Here is a 22,462-nt window from a genome sequence, read left to right on the forward strand (position 1 = left end):
AGCGGGGAACGCGCCAAGCACTGAAAATACGAAGGTTGATAAGATCCGGTCCTTTCCCCCAGGGCCTCCATCATCTAGGGGAAGGGACAGATAGACAATCAGGTCGTCGTGAAACAACGTGGAGACGCAGAGACGGGCGCACGGAAGATTACGCGTTGAAGAGCAGCGCGTGCGAGGGAACCCCGACTCAGACCGAGGGGGGGGGGAGTTTGGGAGGCTCCGTGAGAGACGGGACGTCTACGCTCAGCCCCAAAGAAGGGGTACACGAGGGTGAGCATGAGAAACCCGGGGAACGTCAGGTGGCAGGCTTTACGGACGTTATCGTACCGATCGGTTGCGTGCTGGCAGTGACAGCAAGGAGGGCTCGCGCGTGACGCCTGAGATCCCGACACCGCCGTCCCCTGAGGCGCCCAGCGCTCGGACCCTCACAGCCCTGTGGGCTCCTTACGCCCAGACAGGTGTGCCCCCGCGTCGTCTCTAAGCCGCGCATCCTTTCCTCTCCCACAGCCGTCCCGTAGCGCAAGCTGCCATCGCGCCCTCGCCCGTCTCTCGCTCCACATCATCTCAAGCCCGTTCTGGCGCCTCAGTAACTTCCCCGGGGAGCCACCCTCACCCCTCGCTCTTCAACCCTGGGTCAGAAGCCCTTCGTGCACCCCTCTCACTCCTTGTCAACCAGAGCTCACTACGGTCTGGCCCCAAGCGTTTATTCCAGGGTCTCCCTCTGCGCTCTGCTCTCCCCTCCCCCCTCTCCCCTTCTCTCTCTCTCTCTCTCTCTCTCTCTCTCTCTCTCTCTCTCTCTCTCTCTCTCTCTCTCTCATTACCTGCTTATTCTATCTATTCTCACCCAAACACCCTCCAAACTCTCCCATCAGTGTGTTTCTGCTTATACACCGATGTGCCTGGCATCCTCTCTTCTGCCCATAACCCCTGCCTAAAACAGCCTGTTCCCATCGCAGAATAATACGGATGACATCCGACACCGTCGTAGGACAAACGTGTCCCTCTGGATTGTTCACAGAGATTCACATGTGTTTGTATAGAACAGAAATAAGAACTCGCAAGATAGTAAGAGCCGACATACAACGGCGCTCACTCTCCCAAGCACGGAGTCAACGATCCTTTGAACGGAGCAATTTTTTTTACCCCGTTTTTAAGCTGAGCAAGCCAAGGTAGGGAAAGGTCAATAACTTGAGCAGCGCCATGCAGGGCGTACGTGACAGCCGGCACGTGAGCCCGGGCACTCAGTGCTGGGCCACTGGGCGGATCTTTGGGGACAACGTCCCTCTTTCACTTTATACACTTCCGTCTTGTTCAACATTCAAGAAAACGGAGTACGTACTATTTTCGTAAATAGAGGAAGGAGGGAGGGAGGGAAGGAAGAAAGGAAAGGAAAGAGGGTGGGAGAAAAAAGGGAGGAGAGGCGAGGAAGGGAAGGGGGGTGAGGAGACAGGATAAGAGGAGAGACGGAGGGAGGAGGAGAAAGAGAAAAGGAACGGGGGAGGGAGCGGAGGAAGGGAGGGGAAAGGGAATACACGTGTTTCCCACGCTGCTGTTCAAATCGCCACAGATTCGGCTGCTGAAACGATACAAATGTATTACCTCACGGTTCCTGAGATCAGAAGCCCAAGATGGGCAGGAGGCGGCGGGCAGGCGGGCGTACCTCCTGGGGGCCGTAAGGGGGAGCCGCTGTTTCCCTGCTCTCCCCAGCGTCTGGAGAGACCGCCTGTGCTCCTCGGCTCATGGCCTCATGCTCCGTCTGCAAAGCCAGCAGCACGAAACCTTCCACTCTCTCCCTCCCTGCCCCGCACCAGCCTCTCTCTTGCGGGGATGCTCATGATTACACTTAGGGGCTCACCTGGATAATCCAAGATCACCTCCCCATCTCGAGATCCTTAACTTAATCACAGCTGCAAAGTTTCTTTGACCATATCGGGTAATACATTCACAGGTTCTGGGGATTAAGACACGACTTTTTTCTTTTTCTTTTCTTTTTCTTTTTTTTTTTTTTTTTTTTGGCGAGCGTGGTTATTATTCTGTCTACCCAAGGAAGGCAGGAGGAAAGGGAACAGGAAGGAAGGAAGAAACTCCATCCAGACGTCAGGGCTCCTCCTGCCCAGCGCTCTCCTGGTCCTTCATCGGGAGAGCCTCTCTTCCAGCCCTGAACCCCAGCTGTCCTCTGCTGCCTGCCTCTTGTGGCTCTCAGGAAAGCTGGAAGTTGTCAGCTCCTTGAGGCAGAAACCGTCCCTTCCTCGTCTCTGCTCACAGCGCCTCGTGCACAACACAAGCTCAACAATACTACGCGACTGGATTGAATCGTTGAAAGCACAGCTCGCCTGCCTCAGCCTGCCCTTGTGGCCTCGGCTGACAGCCTCAAAATTAACTGCCTAATGAATACAGTTGCTGGGCCTGGCCCAGCTGTGCCTTTCACAGTGTGTTTGGGTTTGCTCTGCCAAGTACAGATTATTGCCCCTGTCACTTGCTTTTCAAGAGCCCAAGCTGCCAAGCCGAGGCGGGCAGAACCCCCCGAGTGAAGCCGCAGCTGCAGAGGCAGCCAGCGAGTCGCGGCTGCGGCTCACCTGCCTTTGAGTGACGTGGGACAAAATGCTGGCCTCCAGGGCTGCCGACCGCAAGGATGCAAAAGCCCGAGGCAGGGCCGATCACCTGGCTGGTTTCAGATGGCCTCTACCCACCCCCACTCTCGCCCTCCCTGTTCAGCTGGGGCGGGTGGTGTTTTAGTTCAGACGTGGCTATACGGGCTCAGGGGTCGTTTGTGGTCTTCTGTGTAATAATAAGTCAAGGACATATGTAATTTCGGAAACAGAGATCAAACACAGCCGTGAGCCTTCAGACCAGGAGCCCCACCCCCCCCGCACTGAGGCCACAGCTGTCTGGCTTGAGGCACCTGGAATCCAGCCCATAACGAGTCCCAGGGCGGACCCCACGGTCGGCACTGAGGCAGCTGGCCAAAGGGGCTGCTCTCTTTGGATGGGCCCCAAGGCTTCTAGGATGACCTGACAAGGAAGCCCAGTGTGACACAGGGCACAGCCCCCGGAGAGTCACAGCCCAGGAATGCTGGCACTGCCCCCGACCTACAGCGGCTCTCGTCCACGCCTCCCTCGGGCAGCCTCTCTCCTTGCCTCCCGCGGAGGACGGGGTCCTGCCACCCGGGGCTCCTGCTTACTCACTCGCTCACTCGCTCTGTCTCGCTCACGGACTGGCTCCTTCCCCTCCCACCACGGGTCCCCCCAACATCCGCGAGAAACCCAAAGTGACATAAAGAGTGAACAGAGAAGCAAAAGGTGGGAGCAAGCGGGGTGCTGAAGCCGCAGGACGAGCAAAGCACCCTGCCGTCCTCGTGAACCGTCCACTCCTGCATCCGGCGGACAGGCGCCGGGCGCCCACGGTGAGCAGGGAGCTGCTCTCGGTGCCGGCAACAGCTGGATGCAGATCCCTGCCCCTACGGCAGCGGGGGAGACAGGAATAAACAGGCTAAATTAGTAAAATAGATGGCCTACGAGACAGCTACGAGCACGAAAGAAAACCGTTAAGCAGGGAGGGTGGGTAGAAAGCGTGGAAGACGTTGCGATTTTAGCGGGGTGCGGCCCAGTACAGGTGAGCTCGCACCGACTGACCTCGGAGAATGCTTTCAGGATCAGTACGCGTCCCTTTCACTTTTGAGCTCCCGGCGTCGCTCCGACCCCCAGACGTTGCCTTCCTTCCCCATTTCACGCCTGCTCTGCTGGGCTGCCACTTGCTGGGAGTTTCACACACCCACGTTTCAGTGACTGGAGCTACAAACGGCTCGTACTATTTGCAAGGAAAGCCCTGCCCTCTCGCCTGGTCCAAGGATGATTCCCAAACCCAGAGGAGGCAGGTGGCAGCTGGAACCCCTCGCTGAGAAATTCACTGCAAGCCCAAAGCAAGGCAAAGATCAATGCCTGAAGACACTCACCACAAAACTGAATGGCCGGCAGGTAACTACTGTCCGGCAGAGGGGCAGGGATGCTTACGTCAACTAGGCATCTGCTCAAAGAACTATGACCTCGCCAGTTTACATTGTAGGGAGGTTTCTCAACTCAGCCCTATGGACATTTGGGGTGAGATAATTAATGATCTGTGGCAGGGACCATCCTGTGCATGTTTAGCAGGATCACTGACCTTCACCCACCAGATGCCAATAGCACCATCCCCTAGAAGTGACCATCAGAAATGTGTCCAGACCTGGCCGAACATGTCCTGCAGGGCAAAATCACCCCCCAGGTGAGAAACACTGCATTATAGACATGAAGGCTGTGATAAAATATGAAGAAAAAAAAAATTACAACGGTGTCACAAAGAATCTCTTCCAAATGCATGAATTTATTCTTACTGTCTTACAAAATGTACGACCAACTCCTGTTTCGTTATACAGTTAATAATTGAATGAAGGAAATGGAAGCAAGATTGGTCTGAAAAATCGGGAGCTTATTGTCCCTATAATAGAGAAAAACAAAGCAAAAACACCACACACACACACACATACACACACGAAGACTTCTCAGCTGTACCTTCCTATAATTATTATGACATAAAAACATGAAAATGGTTTAATGTGCTGGGGTAGCAGGATCGTGGGTTCAATATTTTAGCGTTGTTATGAAATCGTGCAGGAAAGTAATTAGCATTTAAATCTCTCTCTGCGCTAAGCCTCTCTGACGGCGGTGGTGATGGAGAGCTGTGTGTCTGGTGAGCACCTCTGGATCCTGTTAATAACAGTCGGATTCTGCACAGAAAAGCCCACCCACAGCTCTGGGGCGCTCTGTCCTCCAAAAAAACAACTCACCCGGCAGCAGGGGGTTCAGGGTTTCGCCTAGAGAAAGAAGAAAGGCCCCCGCCATCAGAAAAAGCAAAATTCCCAACCTCCAGCTGTGAGTGACTCTTCTGAAGAGAGAGCTTCCTCAGAAACGGCACCTCTCTGCTGGACTTCCTGGCCAAATCTCATGCTGGTTCCCAGGGGGGCACTGCAGCTCCCCCTTCATAAGTGACCCAGTGTCCATGAGTTCCCTCTTTTCTTTACTTGTGGAAGCACACAGTTGGCTCTATGCTGGAGCAGTTCAAAAGCCTTTGCTAATGACCAGGGATGATGAAATGGAAAGGCACAAAACACACCAAAAATCTAGGTCATCTTTCTTGCAAAATACTGCTTACACCTTTTCAGTTCGCAGAGGACCATAACACTAGCCTCCTACCCGTCTCTCCTTCATCTTAGCATGACAGACACCGTCCCCAAAACCCACCACGCAGGGGCCTAATCCTAGATATTATCATTCTTTAGAGTTTATACAAAAAAAAAAAAAAAAAAAAAGAGGGTTGAGTTCTCTTCATCCTCATGATTTGGTTCCTGACTCAGAGTCTGTCCTTTTTAAAATTAAGAAACACCTGGGATGACCTAATCCTACAGAGGAAGACCATGCCTACCCAGAAGGAGGCCACCTTGACCTGTGGGCCGCGGCAGAGCACCAGATAACAGCGCCTCGGCGTTCACTTACAAGATGCTCGCGCACAGTGGCAGAGCATGGCATCTCTGCAGCAACCTGAAACGCAACCTCACGTTATTTCTAGGTGCATGGCCCATCAATTTCTATCACTTTCTCTGGTACTTTACATCTGCTCTTAACCCTCGCTCAACACAGCTCCCGGCAGGAGTAACTTCCAATGGCTTGGCAGTGAATTAGTACAAGAAGGCAGGACAAAGCAGAGCAGTGCAAGGCAGGAGTTCATTGTACCTGTTTTAGAGCCCGATGGCCTGGGCCCGAGTCCCACCATGTGTTAGTTACCTAACTCTAAAAAAAAAAAGTGGTTTTTCTTCTTCATATATCAGTTTCTTGACCTATAATTTATAGATGGAAATGGTAATGATGTTGATGTTGATGATGGTGATGGTGAGGATGATGGTGATGATGATGGCGATAGTGATGATGGTGATGATGGTGATGGTGATGATGGTGATGATGGTGATGATGGTGATGCTGATGGCGATGGTGATGGTGATGATGGTGATGATGATGGTGATGGTGATGATGGTGATGGTGATGATGGTGATGGTGATGGTGATGGTGATGGTGATGGTGATGGTGATGATGGTGATGGTGATGATGATGGTGATGATATTAGTGATGGTGAAGGTGATGATAATGATGATGATGATGATGGTGATGGTGATGGTGATGATGATGACAATGATATTAGTGATGATGATGATGATGATGCTGATGCTGATGGTGATGTTGATGGTGATGTTGATGATAATGACGATGATGGTGATGGTGATGATGATAATGATGATGATGGTGATGATGATGGCGATAGTGATGATGGTGATGATGGTGATGGTGATGGTGATGGTGATGGTGATGGTGATGGCGATGGCGATGGTGATGATGATGATGGTGATGGTGATGGTGATGGTGATGGTGATGGTGATGGTGATGGCGATGGCGATGGTGATGATGATGATGGTGATGGTGATGGTGATGGTGATGGTGATGATGGAGATGATGGTGATGGTGATGGCGATGGTGATGATGGTGATGGTGATGGTGATGACAATGATATTAGTGATGATGATGATGCTGATGCTGATGCTGATGCTGATGGTGATGGTGATGGTGATGGTGATGATGATGATGATGATGATGGTGATGGCGATGGTGATGGTGATGATAGGTTAATTGTAAGGAACTCTAGGAATAACCCACGCAAAGCCCTGAGCTTATAGTAAAACACCAAATGCCATCACCATTGGACAATGTAACTTCAGAGCCAGTCCCTTCCTGACCGGCTGTGTGATCTCATTTTAGTCACTGGACTTCTCTGCACCTACTTTCCCAGCCAAAAAGTGAAGTAACAATCTTTATTGCTTTGAGTTGCCATGAAGAAAACTCTATTACAATTATATTTAAACTCTCTAGAAGGAGCTCATAAATTGCACCACCTAATCGTCACTGCAAGGAGCCTTGCAGAAGGCCAGCAGTCTGGCTGGGCTCTAGGTAGGCTTACACAGCTCAAAGTAAGAGCCATCAAAGTTTAGCCACAGAAGAAATGCAGGGAGAAGCACAAACAATATGCTGCTTGGTCTTGCAAGTAAAAGGAGCCTCATGATACAGCAGAGTCAGAACAATCTCCTTATTCAAGAGAGGCTCAGTCTGCTCTGCTGCCATGATTGACTGCGTCCACACTCACTCACAGGGCAGCCATAATGTCTGTCACACAGCATCCATCACCTTATGACCAAGGGGCTTTTGGACACTTCTTTTTCAGAGAGAGACGAGGTCTGGGGCAGGCACCAGATCTGCGTAGTTGTACACATAGGAGTCACACTGGAGTTACTCTAGCTGTGGGCGAGCACCCAGCACCGCCTCAGACCCCTGCTGGCCTGGCCTTGTACAGACATGAGGAGGGGTTTCCATCTAAGCTGCCCCTGGATGCGCACAAGACCTAAGATGTGCGACTTCCGCTCTCTGATTCTCAGTCCCCTCCACTGCTTTGGATGAGCTAAGTCTCCCCCATGTCGTATATCACGTGACCCCGTGAGCGTCGGTCAGGTCGCGTGACATCTGTCATGCTTTGGAATGTGGAGGCAGAGGCCTTAGAGAAGGTGAAGGCCATGCTCCTCCCCTCCACTGAGAATGACAGGCGGCAAAGTCTGCTTGGGCTCTCCCCAAGCAAACAGGAGCCCCGGGTAACACGCAGTGATGAGAGGCAGGACCCCTCCTGCTTGAGGCTCTGTAACCACAGCGACTCCACGGAGAGCTCACGGAGAATGTCCCGATCCCTCACCTGCTCCTCACGACTCTCGACTCGCCTTCCTCTCCATCGAAATATCCGCCTGGGTCACCCATCCCTCACCCTCGACCTCAGTCCCCATGGCCTTCTCTGTTCATCGCGGCCACCCGCCTCCATGGTGACACATGGAATTTGTCATCAATGGAAACTGCTTCACCTTCAAAAAACCACGGATTCCAGCATCCTCCTCCAAGATGACGACCTCTTCTGCCTCCGGGACCATTTTCCAACTTCGCTGGGACCTCCAGTGCATCGAACCCCATGAGTGCCTTCCTTTCTTCACGGCCCTCCTAATCCGCCGGGGTCCGCGGCCTAGCCCGTCAGCACCCCTCTGCCAGAATCTCGAACTCCCTTGCCGCTGTCTCTTTTCGTCACTCCCATTTTACAGAAAGCCACAGTGTTTTCAAACAGAGTGTCATGGGTGTTTTAGGTAAGACATCTCGCCATAGTACAGGGCTGCTGTGTGCAGCAGGGCATTTAGAATCCTAGCACCTGGCCACCAAGTCGCAATAGTATCTACAATCATCGTAACGACCAACATTCCCCACAGCACCCCAAGCCCCCTGCCTCCAGTCTAGGGCCCTGGAAGATGGACACCCCACCTCACTCCGATTCCCCGGGCCACTGCGGGACAGCTAGACGGGCCCAGTTGGGATTCTACCAAAGAGGCAGAGCCAGTAGGAGTTACATAGCAAGAGACTTGTTGCAGGAAATCGGCTCTGTGGTTGTCGGGGCTGGCTAGGCAAGTCTGCACCCCACAGGGCAGCTGTCAGGAAGGGCAGGCTGGAGCTCTCGGGCACCGACCGACGCGCAAAGTTGCTTCTCCTTCAGAGAGGCCTGGGCTCTGCAGTGAAGGCCTTTCAGCCGATTGAATCTGGCCCACCCAGATTACCTAGGACCCCCTACAAAACACCTTCACAGTCACACCTAGGTTAGTGTTTGACAAAACAACTGGAGACGACAGCCTGGCCGAGTCCACACATACAACTGACCGTCACGGGGGACTATGTAATTTACCGTCCAAACTGGGACAGTCATGAGAGGGAAAAGGAGAGCTGTTCCTAATTATGGCGGGACAGATACAAACCGAGAGAGTTACAGGCAAAGCGGGCCGTACGGCCCCCATATCTACGGGATGCCTGCACCTGCCTTACACAGCCGCCCTGTGCCGTAACGAGGCTCAGGAAATGGCGAGATATTTTCCCACATGGAGGAAAATGTTGAAGCCATTCTATGTGGGCCAGCAGACCCGGGAGGGCCTCAAGTTCGTGAGCAGGGAGGCTGCGACAGAAGGCCGAAGATCCGAGGCCTACGGGGATTTCAGACACCCCAGACAGTACCAGCTCCCATCTGCCTTCTTCCCAGGTCACGTGCCTTAAGTCCACAGAGTTAGCGACGACCTCTGTAGGACCAGGGCGGAGCAGCGTGCGGCAGTGGTTGAGGAAATGGGGTCTGGAGTCAGATTTCCTCAGTTCAATTTACTTACTGTGTAAATTTGGGCAAGTTACATAAGCTCTTTGTGCCTCGGTTTCCTCATCCGGAAAATGGGGATAATGAGTTACCCATTAAGAAATTCGAGTAGTTCTCAGCAATGGCAACTGTCACCGCCATTACACCTGACGGACCCATTTGGTCCTCATCCTGTGTCCTCCGTCAGCCGCATTTAACCCTGCTAAGCAGACTCTCCTTTTTGAAATGCTCTCATTCCCTGGTTTCCATAAAACGACATTGCCTGACTTTCTTCCTAACTCTCTAGCCCCTTCCTCCCAACCCACACTTTCTTCCCAAGCCATCGCCTCAAAACCGCGGACTCAGTAACCACCTCCTTACTCTCAAATCCGTATCCCTGGTCAGAACTCGTCTCTGAGCTGCTCCAGACTCATGTTCGCACCCGCCCACTCAGCACCGCCTCTCGGATGCCCGAAGCTTCCTAAACTCAGCATGTCCAAGACTGAACTTACCATCTCCTCCCCTAAAGAATCTGGGCTCCGCTCTGTGGTCCCCCACCTCAGAGAACGCCGCCGTCGTCCACTCCCTCCCGCTGCTCAGAAACCGAGGCCGCGGGGCTCTGCATCGCCTCCCACTGCTCAAGGCCGCGGGGCTCTGCATCGCCTCCCACCCGGTCAGCCTCCAAGTTCGGTCATTTCACCTCCTAAGCGACTTGCGAGACGTCACACGCCTCGAGCCCTTCTCCCCAACACCCCGGACCTGGCCCGACATCCTGCCTTGACTACGGCGACGCCCTTGACTACGGGTCTCTCCATATCCGCTCTGATTTGTCGGCCTCGCACACACATGCACACGCGCACACACACTCACACACGCATGCACGCGCGCACACCCGCCTCTGCACATACCCGCACGCGCACATCGAGTTCGAACACCTTGCGGCGCCTCTCGTTGCTGTTCGGATAAACACCGCGTCTGTGCCAGGGCCCGTGAGCGGCTGCCCAGTCTGGCTTCTGCAGCCTCTCCGGCCCCTCTCCTACCGTCGGCCCCTCAGTCTCTCAGCTCCAGTCACACTGGGGTTTTTTTTTCACTCCCTTGACTGAAACGCACTGTGTACCCTCCGCCCCTGGGTCTTCACCACGCTGTTTTTTTTTTTTTTTTTCTGTCGAGACACATTAATTCCACTCTTAACCGGGGTGTCTTTCTTATCAAGCTCCAATGTCTCCGGGGAACCCTTCCCTCAACCATGTTCCCACTCCGCCCTCTCCGCACCCCTCCATCTAGATCAAGTCCCCTGCCATAGGCTCTGACAGAACCCTGTCCGGAGCCCTCAGTGGCACACGCAGTTTGGAATTACATATTCATTAACGCGATGACTCGATCATCTCCCTCGCTGGGACGTAAGCTCCGCGGGGGTGGGCACCACGCCTCACTTGGCATTCCTAGTGCTTAGCACAGTGCCTGCCACACAGCAGGTGAGTGAAAGAATGAATGAAAATGAATGGATGGATGAACCCCAGGCAGCATGTCCCAGCCACGGCTGTTGTAGACTCAGGAAACTGAGCTGGGTACAGGGAGAAGCGTATAGCGAATAAGCAGCAAAGCCAAGACTTGAACCCTGTCCTCTGACGTCGAATCGAACAATTGGTATGTCTTCGTCACGACACAGAGTAGTACTTTTCTGAGAGGCTGGTGGTACATGACTAATAGTGGAGAAATAGAAAAACCCTTAAGGAGCTTTTTCTTTCTAAAAATAAAAGTTCTAGACTTGGGCACTCAATTTGTGTCAATACACTCAACATAAAAGAACTTCCTTCTGAGAGGCAGTAATAAAGTCTGAAAAGGTTCTTTCACTCAACTCTAATACCTCCTTTCCTGACTTAAAAATAGCCCATCTCCTTGGCAGGCCAGGGTATGTTTCTCTGGACTCCTTTGTTTCATTTCCCTCAAAGCTTCTCTGAGAACAGAGCTCCTCCATTACCTTCAAAAAGAACTTTGCGCTTCCGCTTCCGTTGGCCCCAGGGAGCAGGAACACAATGGGAAGTGGGTGCCTGGTCTTGTCACGAGCATAGCCAGCCCGCAGGGGAGCTCTGTGGGCAGGCCAGGTGTTGAGCTGCCTTGGGCAGCTCGGTCAACTCTGCCCGGGCCTTTTCTGAGTGGAGAGTGCCGTCGGAATTACTGCACGTCCCAGTCAGAAGGTGATGGGGTGGTTTCCCAGCCACCATCTCCTGGAAATGGGAAGGGGTGCAAGTTGGTACCCACTTTACGACTTCCTTAAGTGAGAAGAACACTTGGGGAGCTTGCTACCAAAAACAGTATTCCCCCCAAATATTTCCGACCTTCGGAGTGAGACTCTCCAGAGAAAATGCCTGGAGGGCTGTTTGTGCTTATTGTTTAATTTGTTTTCTTAAAGAATCCCTCACTCTTCAACAGGGCTGTTTCATCTTCAGAAAAACAGAAAAAGATCGACACCGTTCCCTAGAGAAATAAGGACAAAGATGTTGACCGTAATATCATTTTTCATAGCATGAAACTGGAAACGACCCATATCCCCATTGATACGGGAGCAGATAAATACAAATGTTGTATTTGTAAAACGGGATTCTATGCAAGGGTTAAAATGGGTGATTTGATCTATCAGCATGGACAGAGCTCAGAAACAAAGTTGAAGGGAGAAAAAGGGGAGATGCAGGAAAAAAGCAAGATTGCAGCTTAATGCGGACGTGTGTAAAATGTGCTTTGAATGATCCGAGTGGATAGATACAAATGAAGGATCGATCACTGCCCCCAGGAAAAGCCGTAGCGAGAGGAACTGGGCAAGAGGTGCTGGTTCGAATGTATCTGTTTGATTTCTTTTTTAAAGGGTTAAAAAAAACATATGGTTAAGTGTCCATGACTTTTAATTCTGGATGGTAGGAACGCAGACAGGGGTGTGCACTAAGTTATTCTTGACCCTTTTTAAATTCCCAGACTTAGAAACAAAGTATGAACCCTTTAACAGGACACGGAAACTCTCTGCGATTTGATGCTCGCCCTGAATCATCTCCGCCCTCGTCTGATGTACATCCTACATGTTCCAGACATATCAAAACACTTCTTCCCCTACACAGAGACGCGACCCGCGCCCGCGACTTTACACACGAGCTTCCCTTCGCCCGCCCTGCGTCCCAGGAGTCCCACGCCTGCTGGCGGTATTCTTCATCCTTCGGTGCCCGGTTCTGCTGCCGTCGACGCCATGAAGTGCCCTCCATCTTGTTGGGACACAAGCAGGCGCTCTTTTTTTTAGACTCTTTGGCACAGATCTTACTCTTTGAATGTCGGCATCCAGCCCGGCGCATGGCATACAGTCTGTACACGGCGAAATCTTTTGGATGAATAAGGAGTGAAATAGAACATTCAGGCGGTTTGCTATAAGCAAGACTCATCTGCATAGATACATAGTAAATGCCAGTGAAGAGAAACAAAGCTGTGTGAGGGAAATAAACATCCCTCTTCCTTAGTTCTCTGTGCAACAGTCAAGAAAAAGCTAAGAGAAGGCTGAGGTAGCCATCTTCAAACATCTGAAAGGCTTTGAATGGAAAATTGAGAATATCTGCTGCATTTCCACCAAGCACTGAGATAATGAGCTTAAATTATAGCTGGAAAGATCCTGATGAGATATTGAAAAGAACTTAATAAGAACAACACACTGTCGTGGGAAAGAACGCAGTTTTGGAGTCAGACAGATCTGGCACAAAGCACCAACTCCCCCCACCACCACCACCACCCACCCCACCCCCTTAACCTCCCCCCGACCCCACCCCTCAAAGCTATTTAACTTTGGGCACATTGTTTCATCTCTCAGAGGCTCATGCCCTCATTTCCTGAATGGACACAGTAACACCCACCTTACGTGTTACTGTGAGCATTCAAAGGCAGACCACGCGAAGCCCTTGGCACATAGTAGTTACTTCCCCTAAATCATCATAGAGCTAAAATAGGAAATCCCACTCTCCTGCAATTTTGAGGTTAGATCCCAGGACAGTTGTTTAGTAGAAATCCTAGCTTGGAGCATGAGGATGGAGTCCAGGAACGCCCCAGGGTCCTTGATCTTTCCAGGCTATCCTCTTATGCAATAGAGCCCCCAGGGGAAAGGTCTTTAATCCCTCTCAGTGAGTTAGACTATCCAGAACAATAAGGTCACAACTTGAGCCACATGACATTGGGGGGTGGGGGAGCAGGTATTCCACTGTGATGTTTTCCTTTTATCTCTTTAAAAAGAGACGTCATTTGCGGTCCTGATAACAGCCTAGGCTAAACTGTTTAGCATTTTCATTCTCAAAGGTGATACTTAAATTGTCTTTTAAAACTTTCGTTGCAGAAGGCGATAGTTAAACTGTCTTCCTTCAGCCCTAACGTCCACACCTTTTCTGTTCCCGCCCTGATTGTGCCGGAATGGCATTTCTCCTTCTCCTGTTCTCCCAGTTGGTGACAGAAATGAGCACTTGCTCGAGACTCTTTGCAGTTCTTTTCTGGTCCAATCCATTCGTGCCCAGACCCCGACCTGATTCTAGCAGCCTCCGTTTAGAATGAGATCCGCCTTTGCTTTTGGCCTCCTCTAAATGGAGAATTATATTTTTTGGACAAGACTAGAATTCACACCTGATTCGAAGAACAAATGATCCAGAATCACGAGGTCCCGCAGAGCTAGAAGTGTAAGGCTGGATTTAAGTCCCGCAGTGCCGTCCACCCCACCCCCTCCCTGCCCTCCAAGCTCCCCCTGTCCCCTCTCCCATCACCCCTCACCTGTCCCTAGTGGAATGACAAAGAGGCGTCTTTTCCAGAACTCCCAACATGTTCCATAATTAATACAGTCCTTTCTCCATGGAATTATGGCACTATTTACACTTGGCTTCTCACTCAGGGACAGAGGTGGTTTATAGGATGCGACCAGGTTCAAGACATAATGAACAAAGCGCCATAACGGCTTGATAAAGGCACTTTGTAAAACACATGGAACAAGTAATTAAAGAAAAAAAAAAAAAACCACCTCTAAATGAAGATTCAGTTCCAAAGGGAAGAACACCTTTGGGTCTTTTGACAAAGCAAAATATTCCAAATTCAATTGTTTAGCAAGGCTTTCCCCAGCAGCACTAGCATATATTAATTCTCGTTTCAAGGAAGCATGTTTATTTTCATTCCAACCCACTTTTTCAATGGTGGGTAATTAAGGAAACTAAAAGTGCATATATTATTGCTTAATTTAGAGCCTACCTCAGTGTTTCTAGGCCTTTTCTTGGGGTGTGTTTTAATGATACAGAACGACGAAAGATTTTTATTCAACTTCAACTGCTTGAGGAAGGCAGCGAATAATAGCTTATATATTCTGATTTTTAAAGGAAACCTCATCCTGGTATTTTAAACATCACGTTTTGAGCATGTAAGCTAAGCTCTCGTGTAGTAAATTGTGCCAGAAGTTCTCCGAGCCCCCAACATCACTGATCCAGTCATTTTGCTGAAGTCCAGACACTTGTCACATGATTTTCACCAGTAAAAATTGTCTCAGGTAGCTATCATCGAAGCCACAAGTGTTTACAGCATATCTTTCTATCTGAAGAACCCACCTCAGGGACAAGAGCGATTATATAGAATCACAAACTCCCTATGTCAGTACAGGCTGGGAGCATTTCTACTCAATAAAAATACAATGCCAGCCGATGTGGAATTTTACATTTTCTAGTGGCCACATTTTTTAAAAAAAAAATGCGAAATTAATTTTGACAATGTACTTGATTTAACCTAATATTTGAAAAATATTATTTCAATATGTAATTAATATAAAATTATTAATGAAATATTTTACAGTGCTTTTCATACTGAATCTTTAAAAATCTGATGAGTTTTTCCCACTTGCTGACATCTCATTTCGGCTGCTAAATTTTCGATGGCGAAAGTGAAAGACAGTCCCTCCAAAACAATGAAGTACATTTAACAGAAAAGATATGTCACGCCGGTTGGTTCTTAAATTTAGGTTTTTTCCCTCCGGGTTTATTAAGGTCTAACTGGCCAATAAAATGGTATATATTTAGAATGTATGACGTGATGTTGTGATAGACATATATATACACTGGGAAACGATCTCCACAATCAAGTTAATTAACACATCCACCGCCTCACACAGTTACCATCTTTTTTGTTTTTGTTTTTGGTTTTGGTGAGAATGGTTACGATTTATCTTAGCGAATTTTAAGTACAACAAAACAGGATTCTTAACTATGTCACCGTGACGTACGTTACATCCTCAGAGCTTGTCCATCTTGTAAATAATCGAAAGCCGGTACCCTGTAACTGATACCTCCCCAATGCCCCACCCCCACCCCAGCAACCTCCATTCTACTGTCTCTGTAAGTTCAACTTTTTTTGTTTGTTTGTTTTGTTTTGTTTTGTTGTTTTTTAGATTTCACATATAAGCAATACAGTACAATATTTTCCTTTCTCTCTGGATTACTCACTTAGCATAATGCCCTCCTGGTCCGTCCATGTTCTCACAAATGGCGGCATTTCCTCCTTTTTATGGCTGAATAACATTCCATTGCGCGTGGGACGGGTAAAGAAGATGCGATCTAGGCACGTCTTCTTCGTCCATTCACTCGTCGATGGACACTTAGGTCGGCCATTGTGAATAATGCCGCGATGAGTGTGGGAAGGCGGCCGTTTCTTCAAGATACTGCTTTTGTTTCCTTCGGCTGTATTCACCTTAGTTAAAATTTAAAGATTAGTTCCTCGGTGGCGCTAGCCACGTTTCTAGTACTCAGAGGCCACGTGTGCCTGCCCAGGCTACCACACTGCACCACCCTCAAGGTCTTATAACCCAGGGCCACATGGCGCGAGAATCTTGACTGGGGCATGGGCAGGCTCTGAGCCCCGCCAGTGAAAAGAAACCCTCCTGCAAAGTGGCCAGAAAGTTCTTCCTGCACTGAGCTGAAAACGTCTGCCCTGTCATTCCATCTTCAGAAACTAGCTTTGTTTCCTCCGAAGTCCGCCCCTCCCTTGGGGGGTGGGGGTGGGCGTGGAGTGGCAATGGGAGAAGCCCACACCACTTCGAGAGGCCAAACGGGCCCAGGGCGTCTCCTGAGGCCTCCTCCCCACGGCTGGCACCTGTCTGCCCAAAGGGCACCACATCCGTTTTAGGGGAGTCAGGCGTTTTGAGAAAGCCTCTTTCCTATCCGGTGCCCTCGATCAGGACAGAGGGGAGGGTGGATGAGAGGAGCCATCAATAACGGTTTCTCCCCGAGACAGAGTGGTTCTGTTCCTTCTCAGCTCACGCCATAAACACCGCTGCAGAGCGGAGACCCTAGAATTCTGCAGAAAAAGCACCCGCGTAAGAGTCAGCACTGGGAACCCGGCACTGAGACAGTTTTCAGGAGAAATGCGAGCAGAGGAGGGTGAATCAGCTGAACTTTAATACCTACATAAATACTAGTTTTGCATAAACGGGGTCGAACGCTGTGATCATGGATGCTTTACGCCACCTCACACGGCGGGCTCACCCCATTCTCACGCCCTCGCCCCATAACTCATTGCAAGAACTCAGTATGTGTCCTAGATCTTCCTCTGGATTTGCATAATCCAGCACACCCCTTCTCCTCAGGCCCACAGCGTCTGAGCCGTGTGGTTCGTTTTACAAAACGGAGATCTTCTTATACCCTTTCCTACGTACACCCCGCTTTTCTCACCGAACTCGTTTTCAGCTGTATGGGAAAGCCAAGCCTTCTCTGTTATCTCACGCGAAGCCCGCTTCTGCCCCCAGATGGCCGGGCTGGAGGGGGACGGACAAAGGGCCAGACCGCCGATAGGTGTGCGCAGCCGGCCACGTGCACACGCGCACGCTCCCCCACTCCGTTTGGTCCCCGCCACCAAAGTAAGACCGGCCGGCTCACCTGGCAAAGCAGAGCTGGACCACGAGGAGTCCCCGGGCCTCCGGGCAGCGGGGAGCGATTCTGCAAGCGTCAGCCTCGCCGCTTTAGTGAACCTGAGAGAGGAGCATCCCCCCCTCCGCCCCGGGCGCCCTACTGACGCCTTCAGCGTCCTCTGTTGCCAGCACACAGGCCCGGTCTCCCCACCCCCAAGCTTGGGAGAGCATCAGGAAATTGAAACGCAAGCCCATAATTGGAAACCTGACAGGTTTGCAGGTGCGAATGGAGCTCTTTACACCAGGTGTACCAAGGTGAAAGAAACAATTATGCAGCCCGTCCAGGGAGGAGCGCTCCTTTATCTTGGGATGCGTTCCATCGCTACCCATTATTTTGCTCACTTCCCTTCTCCCCTCCCTGCCCTCCGCCCCAGACCCAGGTAGCAGTGATGCCCCCAAAGGACCCAGATCTGTCCTTTCGTGCCCCTGGTCCTCAGGAGAGGACTGGGAACTACGTCGCCCAAAATGTGTCACGCCTCAGTGCCTGAAGCAACACCGGAAATCACGGGAAAGCGCTTCCTTCATCCATTTTTAATTGCTGCGGATTATAACGACAGTTTTTGGAAAATAAATACTTAACCACCTTCCCTTAGATTTTGATGCGAAGCTTTCAGTCGATAGTGTAGTTTATTCCGGAGTCGTTTCTTTTCTTTCCTTTCGGCTTGTTATTTATGGCTTAAATTTTTTTTGCACCCTGGTGGTAGGCCTGCTTTCCTCAGGAGGATAATTTAAAAGAATTTAGATATTCAGGTTGGGCTGGAGGCAGTAGAAGTGCTTAGGGGGAGAGAGGGAAATAGGAAAGGAGCAGACACTGTCAGTCTCTGCCAGAACCCCCCAAATAAAACCGATTATTTCCCGAAAGTGTATTCAGGTGTTATTCTTGGCATCTGGGACAGCACAGCCTATTAGCCCAGCGCTCGGTGGATTCCGTTAGGCAAATGGCTCAACGACAGGTCTCTCATGAGTGGACAAATTATCGTGGAGCTCATCTGTGACCGAACGGTCCCGTAATTGAAACGGGATCGGGATTCTCCAAAGTGTGTGCGCCCTACAGCTGACCCGATCTTGTTACCTGTCTACGGGCCTGGAAGACAAATGGGATCGAGAACGGAAGCCAAAATAAAAATGGGAAGGGAAAAAAAAACAAAAAAACAAAACAAAACAAAACAAAAACGCTGCTTCTGTTACATAAAGAACAGTCTTTAATTAGACAGGGGTCACGAATCCCAGCCTTCAAAATAAAATAGAGGAGGAGAAAAAAATAATAATAAAACTTTCTCCATGAGTGACTCTTCCTACCCTTGAAGACAAAGATAATGAAACTGACAACTACACCTTGGAGGCCGGCGTCGGGAACCAAATCGATTTACTTAATAATTTAGGAATCACTTCCAGCCATCTCTCCCATTAAAATCTAAGGGCCATTGTATTCTCTGTTTGCTCGGTTCCTTTCCCTCCTCTTACTCATGCCTCACCGGCTTTAATAAATAAGTCATGACGGAGGGGAAGGATGCTTATGCGGGGTGCCTCGCCTTGGCCTTCACGCTGCACGGCTCACGCAGTCTTTTTCTACCTGGACGTAAATGGAGTTGGAAACAATCCTTTCTCCCCGTCCAGGCTGGGGCTGCAGGGTTGGACCCCTAAGTGTGGTCGCGGCAGCCCAGAGCCTGCAGCCCAAAGGGAACTGCGGAATGAGGGGCGCGTTAAGACGAGCTCCGAGAGCAGAGTTTGCAGGCACAGGCGGCTTTCCAAACAGTAAAGGACACGAAACCACAGCGACTTGGGAGACTGGGGGGCTGGGGGGCGGGGCGGATTCCGAAAGCGTCGGAGTGTGGAGTGCTCGGTGATCATGGGCAGCGTATCGCTCAGAAGCGACGGCTGCTGAACTCAGCGGCAGCTGTGTTCCCTCCCGATGCTGTGAGGAAAAATGGGGTGCGAGGGGCCATTCCGCAGTGGGGCGCGGACGGCAGCCACGCTGACTGCCGGGGCAGGACAGCGGTGCCCTCGGCCGCGGTTCCTTCGCTCTCCGGCTCTGGGGACGAGTGCTTCCCCGCCCCCCACTCGGAGGCCTTGGGGACCTGGGAGCCCCCAAAGCCAACGGACCATCTGGAGTGGGCCGGGCCTCGCTTCCCCAGGGGTCACACCTGAATGATGCCGCAACTGACCACTGACAGAGTGGCTCCATCCGCCGCCACCACCACCCTCGGGCTCCGGGACAAAGCCCCCTGGGTGACCAACACCCACCTCCTGGCTTCTTCTGCCTGAGTCAGCACTCAGGGCTCCTCTCCCTATGCCGGCCCTTTCTGCCATGCTCACATCCTTCTCCACGACATTTTGGGGTTACCCCCAATGGGGAAGCTTCTCCCCCTTTGGCTTCTTTTATCTCCTCCTCATCTCTCTGCTAAGCTAAATTGTTTTTGTTTTTGTTTTTGTTTTGCCACTGATCACCTGACAGCGAATTTTCACATGCCTCCTTTGTGTCCCCCAGACCTAGCATGTGCCCTGCACTCACACACAGTAGGTGCTTAGCGAGCGTGTGCCGCCTGGATGCCGGGGGACACTGAGCCTGCTCGGGGCTGCCCGTCTGCGGTGTAACGTGCGCTTCCTGGATTTTTTCAGTTGGAAGAAAGAGGAGGAAAAAGGGAGCTGAAGTGCTCTGTCTCCCTTGGAAACCGGCATTCACGGCTTCACCTAGCAGCCGTTGTGAAGGTAATTTATCTCTGCCAGAAAATCACAGGCACCACGCCACGTAGCAACGTCTCTCCTTCCACAAATTAATGATGATTCCGGCGTTAATTCCATAAATAATTTATGAAGCCGAATAGAAGGTATCTCTCAGCCCCCACCGGCCATACCGTGTGCAGCTTCACTCACAGGAGAAATTCTAACGCAAACCTGGAAGCCTCTCTGCAGGTAGTTCCGATACGGCGAAATGCACGTTAAGTTTAGTCAGATGCCCTTTATTGCATAAATACTCACTGAGTACCCTGTCCGTGCTAGGCGTGGAGGTGGGTGAAACCGGAGAAAGGACATGGTCTCTGCAATAAAGGACACAGTCTCTCCCCTCCGGTCAAGTGGGAGATACGAGGACACGTCACAGCGTGTTAAGCACCAAGGAGATGACAAAGTGAGGGGTGGCCGTTGAGTCTTTGATCTCACAGTCCCCAGACACCTGCATTCTAACTCCAAGTCCTCAGCGTGTAAACGTGAGCCAGTTCCTCCCTCTCTAAGCCGCGGTCTCCTCATCCATGAAGTGGATATGACGACGATCGCAGAAGATCACAGGCCTGCAGAAGGAAAGCAATTAACAACAGGGGTTAACGTGACTATTAGGGTACAGAACACGTCCTTGGGGGCCTCAGAGGAGGCTTCTTACAGAAAATGAGGTTCGGAGGATGCCTTGGGAAAAGTGTGACGGGTGTGGAGAGAGACCGGCTACATTATTTGCGGGACCCAAAGCGAAGTGGTCCTCTTTTTCAAAAAGTATGAAGGCTTTCAAGACAGTGACAACAGAGCATTAAAGCAAACGCGGGAGCCGAAAAGCAGAGGTTGTGGGTGGTTGCACAGGTCGTTAGCCCAAGAAGCTGGCCCTGGGAGGAGGCGTGACCTCCCCGGCCCCTGACATGGGGCATTTGGTTTGCAGGAGTGGTGCATTTGGCTCCCAGAGACTGACCTTGAAGCCTCGGGAAGAATGGAAGATGCTTCTGACTCACCTGCAGAAGTGACCTTGCAGGTAGCCAGATGCTCAGGCTGCCGTAACAGGTGTTGTGTGCACATGCAAATGATGTCAGCGCCCCCCACTCCAATGCTGTCCACAGCCAGAGAATGCACGAGGCCACTTTCCCAGGCCTCGGGTCCCTGAAAGACCTCAGTGGAAATGCCAGCGTCTGCGGACCAGGAATCTCTGGGAGCAGCCTATGCCCTCGCTCAGGGTGAGTCACCTCGCATCTCCGGACATCAGCTCTCACCTGTGAATTGCAGAGACAAGACTCACGGATCTCCAGGGTCCCTTTGGGTTAGAATATTCTGTGTTTCTGTGCAATAGCAGCAGGAGGAAGAAAATGAACATCCGCAAAGCCAGGGTAAAGCAATAATAATTTTAAAACAAGCTATATACCTGCTGACTTTTTAATATACTATTTCCGGTCTGGAAAAAAAAAACATATTATGCAAAATAAAATGCTCTTGAAAACTGCCCTAATGTCCCCGTGTGCATTTCATTTAGTAGGTGTGGTGTATTTCATGTCGTCGGGGCTTTGTGTAATTAGGGGCTCTGAAGCCCAGTCACTGATAACACTCTATTCCGACCGCTTGGCACAGGGAGCGTATATTTCCTGGACATCACTGGCCAGTTTTATTGCCTAGAACATTTGCATAAAGTCAAACGATTATCCCCAGGAGGTGGCTCATTTGCTCCTGCTCTCCCTCATCTGAGGCCGCCATCCTTCAAACCCCCTCAGAAACTTCTCCCTGACTCCCCGCTGATACCATCCGCTGAGTGGCGGGCTCCAGGACCGTGGGGCAGACCCCAGAGCTTGCCAGGACCAGGGCCCATTTCTCAGAAACTCACCTAAGCAATTCAGCAGCTGACGGCGTTGGTTCTCAGGCTGTCATGTGCATGGCCATTACCTGGAGAGCTTGTCACACACGGTTGCTGGACACAAGTCCCAGCTCCGAACGCGCTAGGTCTGGGGTGGGGCCTCGGCATTTGCGACCTTAACAAATTCCCAGCGATACTGAGGCTGCCAGCCCCAGAACCACGCTTGGAGAATGACTCCATTTGAGGGCACAGGAGCTCCCTCCCCCCCTTACCCACAGGGAATACATTCCAAGCCCCCCAGGGGGTGCCTGAAACAGCAGGTTACACTGTTTTTTCCTATCCGTACATACCTATATGAAGTTTAATTAATAAACCAGGCACAGCAAGATATCGATAACCATAACTAATAATAACATAGAACAATTATAAAAGTAGGCTGCTAATAAAAGAGTGTGGTCTCTCTCAAGATACCTTGTTCCGTACTCACCTTTTTGATTTAAGTGAAGACCACGTTGCAGCTTGCTTCTCTGGCAGATCTGAATTGCCAGTATCGTACTCTCATGCTTGGACCATTTTTAGGTGAAGGAAGAGCTACCTGAACGCAAGCACTGCAGATACTGCGATAGTAAATCTGAGAACCGAGTCTCAGCTTCTAACAGGTGGAGCATCTAGGAGCCCAACTGTGGATTCGCTGGACA

Source organism: Rousettus aegyptiacus, unplaced genomic scaffold (assembly GCF_014176215.1).
Source record: "Rousettus aegyptiacus isolate mRouAeg1 unplaced genomic scaffold, mRouAeg1.p scaffold_m13_p_11, whole genome shotgun sequence".
In the NCBI taxonomy this organism is placed as follows: Eukaryota; Metazoa; Chordata; class Mammalia; order Chiroptera; family Pteropodidae; genus Rousettus; species Rousettus aegyptiacus.